Here is a 5,219-nt window from a genome sequence, read left to right as displayed (position 1 = left end):
ATGCATAACAATGACCTATGGATTCTACTTCCAGATACATCCAAATAAATGTGTGTATACACATACATAAGTTATATACATATATAGATTTATACAAAGATTGTATATATATATATATATATATATATAAAGTTTGTATATGAATATTCTTAAGATGATTATAATAACTTTTTTCCTATCTTCCAAGGGAAAAATTTATCTTAGCTTATAAAACAAGATTGAAACATGGACTTATCTCTTTCCTTGAACTTACAATCCATGAGAGCAAATAAATATTTCTTGCAGGGGTTCCTATAATTAGTTTTAGATATGTATGGTTTAATTTATTTATTCCTAGAAAAATTAAGTTTGGGGAAACCACTTGATGAGAATAATCTGGACAGTATCTCTTTACAAAGTCACTTTGTAGAAATAAAAAATGACAGTCATAGGCACATTCCCAAAATTGTGTGATCAACACTGAATTCCGTAAAGAGTTCCCTGATTTCAAAATCTATGAGCATCAAGAGGAGCTTCAAGACGGCGGAAGAGTAAGACGCAGAGATCACCTTCCTCCCCATAAATACATCAGAAATACATCTACATGTGGAACAACTCCTACAGAACACCTACTGAACGCTGGCAGAAGACCTCAGACCTCCCAAAGGGCAAGAAACTCCCCACGTACCTCGGTAGGGCAAAAGAAAAAAGGAAAAACAGAGACAAAAGAAAAAGGACAGGACCTGCACCAGTGGGAGGGAGCTGTGAAGGAGGAAAGGTTTCCACACACTAGGAGCCCCTTCGCGGGCGGAGACTGCGGGTGGCGGAGGGGGGAAGCTTCGGAACCACGGAGGAGAGCGCAGCCACAGTGGTGCGGAGGGCAAAGTGGAGAGATTCCCGCACAGAGGATCGGTGCCGATCGGCACTCACCAGCCCGAGAGGCTTGTCTGCTCCACGGCCGGGGCGGGCGGGGCTGGGAGCTGAGGCTCGGGCTTCGGTCGGAGCGCAGAGGACTGGGGCTGGCGGCGTGAACACAGCCTGAAGAATCTAGTGCACCACGGCTAGCCGGGAGGGAGTCCAGGAAAAAGTCTGGACCTGCCGAAGAGGCAAGAGGCTTTTTCTTGCCTCTTTGTTTCCTGGTGCGCGAGGAGAGGGGATTAAGAGCGCTGCTTAAAGGAACTCCAGAGACGGGCGCGAACCACGGCTAACAGCGTGGACCCCAGAGACGGGCATGAGACACTAAGGCTACTGCTGCCGCCACCAAGAAGCCTGTGTGCGAGCACAGGTCACTATCCACACCTCCCTTCCAGGGAGCCTGTGCAGCCCGCCACTGCCAGGGTCCCAGGATCCGGGGTCAACTCCTCCGGAAGAACGCACGGTGCACCTCAGGCTGGTGCAACGTCACGCCAGCCTCTGCCACCGCAGGCCCGCCCCGCACTCCTTGCCCCTCCATCCCCCCCGGCCTGAGTGAGCCAGAGCCCCCGAATCAGGGGCTCCTTTAACCCCGTCCTGTCTGAGCAAAGAACATATGCCCTCAGACGACCTACACGCAGAGGCGGGTCCAAATCCAAAGCTGAACCCTGGGAGCTGTGCGAACACAGACGAGAAAGGGAAATCTCTCCCAGCAGCCTCAGGAGCAGCGGATTAAATCTCCACAATCAACGTGATGTACCCTGCATCTGTGGAATACGTGAACAGACAAGAAATCATCCCAAATTGGAGAGCTGGACTTTGGGAGCAACGAGATATATATATACATATATTTTTTTTCATTTTAATAACTTTATTTTATTTTATCTTCTTCTTTCTTTCTCTCTTTTATTTTTCGCCCTTTTATTCTGAGCCATGTGGAGGACGGGCTCTTGGTGCTTCAGCCAGGCGTCAGGGCTGTGCCACTGAGGTGGGAGAGCCAAGTTCAGGACATTGGTCCACCACAGACCTCCAGCTCCACATAATATCAAATGGCGAAAATCTCCCAGAGATCTCCATCTCAACGCCAAGACCCAGCTCCACTCAACACCCAGCAAGCTATAGTGTAAGACACCCTATGCCAAACAACTAGCAAGACAGGAACACAACCCCATCCATTAGCAGAGAGGCTGCCTAAAATAATAATAAGGCCACAGACACCCCCAAACACACCACCAGACGTGGATCTGCCCTCCAGAAAAACAAGATCCAGCCTCATCCACCAGAACACAGGCACTAGTCCCCTGCACCAGGAAGCCTACACAACCCACTGAACCAACCTTAGTCACCGGGGACAGACACCAAAAACAAAGGAAACTATGCAAATGCAACCTGCGAAAAGGAGACTCCAAACACAGAAAGTTAAGCAAAATGAGAAGACAGAGAAACACACAGCAGATGAAGGAGCAAGGAAAAACCCACCAGACCTAACAAATGAAGAGGAAATAGGCAGTCCACCTGAAAAAGAATTCAGAATAATGACAGTAAAGAGGATCCAAAATCTTGGAAATAGAATGGAGAAAATAAAGAAACATTTAAAAAGGACCTAGAAGAACTAAAGAGCAAACAAACAATGATTAACAACACAATAAATGAAATTAAAAATTCTCTACAAGGGATCAATAGCAGAATAACTGAGGCAGAAGAATGCATAAGTGACCTAGAGATAAAATAGTGGAAATAACTACTGCAGAACAGAATAAAGAAAAAAGAATGAAAACAATTGAGGACAGTCACAGAGACCTCAGGGACAACATTAAACACACCAACATTCGAATTATAGGGGTCCCAGAAGAAGAAGAGAAAAAGAAAGGGACTGAGAAAATATTTGAAGAGATTATAGTTGAGAACTTTTCTAACATGGGAAAGGAAATAGTCAATTAAGTCCAGGAAGCACAGAGAGTCCCATACAGGATAAATCCAAGGAGAAACATGCCAAGACACATATTAATCAAACTATCAAAAATTAAATACAAAGAAAAAAAATTAAAATCAACAAGGGAAAAGCAACAAATAACATACAAGGGAATCCCCATAAGTTTAACAGCTGATCTTTCAGTAGAAACTCTGCAAGCCAGAAGGGAGTGGCAGGACATATTTAAAGTGATGAAAGAGAAAAACCTGCAACCAAGATTACTCTACCCAGCAAGGATCTCATTCAGATTTGACAGAGAAATTAAAACCTTTACAGACAAGCAAAAGTTAAGAGAATTCAGCAGCACCAAACCAGCTTTACAACAAATGCTAAAGGAACTTCTCTAGGCAGGAAACACAAGAGGAGGAAAAGACCTACAATAATAAATCCAAAAGGTTAAGAAAATCGTAATAGGAACATACATATCGATAATTACCTTAAATGTAAATGGATTAAATGCTCCAACCAAAAGATATAGACTGGCTGAATAGATACAAAACAAGATCCATATATATGCTGTCCACAAGAGACCCACTTCAGACCTAGGGACACATACAGACTGAAAGTGAGGGGATGGAAAAAGATATTCCATGCAAATGGAAATCAAAAGCAAGCCGGAGGCTTCCCTGGTGGCACAGTGGTTGAGAGTCTGCCTGCCGATGCAGGGGATGCGGGTTCGTGCCCCGGTCTGGGAGGGTCCCACATGCCGTGGAATGGCTGGGCCCGTGAGCCATGGCCGCTGAGCCTGTGAGTCTGGAGCCTGTGCTCCGCAACAGAAGAGGCCACAACAGTGAGAGGCCAGCGTACCACAATAATAAAAAAAAAAAAACCTGGAGTAGCAATTCTCATATCAGACAAAATAGACTTTAAAACAAATACTATTACAAGAGACAAAGAAGGACACTACATAATGATCAAGGGATCAATCCAAGAAGAAGATACAACAATTGTAAATATTTATGCACCCAACATAGGAGCACCTCAATACATAAGGCAAATACTACCAGCCATAAAAGGGGAAATCGACAGTAACACAATCATAGTAGGGAACTTTAACACCCCACTTTCACCAATGGACAGATCATCCAAAATGAAAATAAATAAGGAAACACAAGCTTTAAATGATACATTAAACAAGATGGACTTAATTGATATTTATAGGACATTCCATCCAAAAACAACAGAATACACATTCTTCTCAAGAGCTCATGGAACATTCTCCAGGATAGATCATATCTTGGGTCACAAATCAAGCCTTGGTAAATTTAAGAAAATTTAAATCGTATCAAGTATCTTTTCTGATCACACGCTATGAGACTAGATATCAATTATAGGAAAATATCTGTAAGAAATACAAACACGTGGAGGCTACACAGTACACTAAATAACAAAGAGATGACTGAAGAAATCAAAGAGGAAATCAAAAAAATACCTAGAAACAAATGACAACGAAAACATGACGACCCAAAACCTATGGGATGCAGCAATAGCAGTTTTAAGAGGGAAGTTTATAACAATACAATCCTACCTTAGAAACAAGAAACATCTCAAATAAACAACCTATCCTTACACCTAAAGCAATTAGAGAAAGAAGAACAAAAAAAACCCAAAGTTAGCAGAAGGAAAGAAATCATAAAGATCAGATCAGAAATAAATGAAAAAGAAATGAAGGAAACGATAGCAAAGAGCAATAAAACTAAAAGCTGGTTCTTTGAGAAGATAAACAAAATAGATAAACCATTAGCCAGACTTATCAAGAAAAAAAGGGAGAAGACCCTAATCAATAGAATTATAAATGAAAAAGGAGAAGTAACAACTGACACTGCAGAAATACAAAGGATCATGAGAGATTACTACAAGCAACTCTATGCCAATAAAATGGACAACCTGGAAGATATGGACAAATTCTTAGAAATGCACAACCTTCTGAGACTGAACCAGGAAGAAATAGAAAATATGAACAGACCAATCACAAGCACTGAACTTGAAACTGTGATTAAAAATCTTCCAACAAACAAAAGCCCAGGACCAGATGGCTTCACAGGCTTCACAGGCGAATCAAACATTTAGAGAAGAGGTAACACCTATCCTTCTCAAACTCTTCCAAGATATAGCAGAGGGACGAACACTCCCAAACTCATTCTATGAGACCACCATCACCCTGATACCAAAGCCAGAGAAGGATGTCACAAAGAAAGAAAACTACAGGCCAATATCACTGATGAACATAGATGCAAAAATCCTCAACAAAATACTATCAAACAGGATCCAACAGCACATTATGATCAAGTGGGGTTTATCCCAGGAATGCAATATGCAAATCAATGTGATGCACCATATTAACAAACTGAAGGAG

Source organism: Tursiops truncatus, chromosome 9, assembly GCF_011762595.2.
Source record: "Tursiops truncatus isolate mTurTru1 chromosome 9, mTurTru1.mat.Y, whole genome shotgun sequence".
Classification (NCBI taxonomy): Eukaryota; Metazoa; Chordata; class Mammalia; order Artiodactyla; family Delphinidae; genus Tursiops; species Tursiops truncatus.
Note: the sequence above shows the minus strand (reverse complement) of the source record.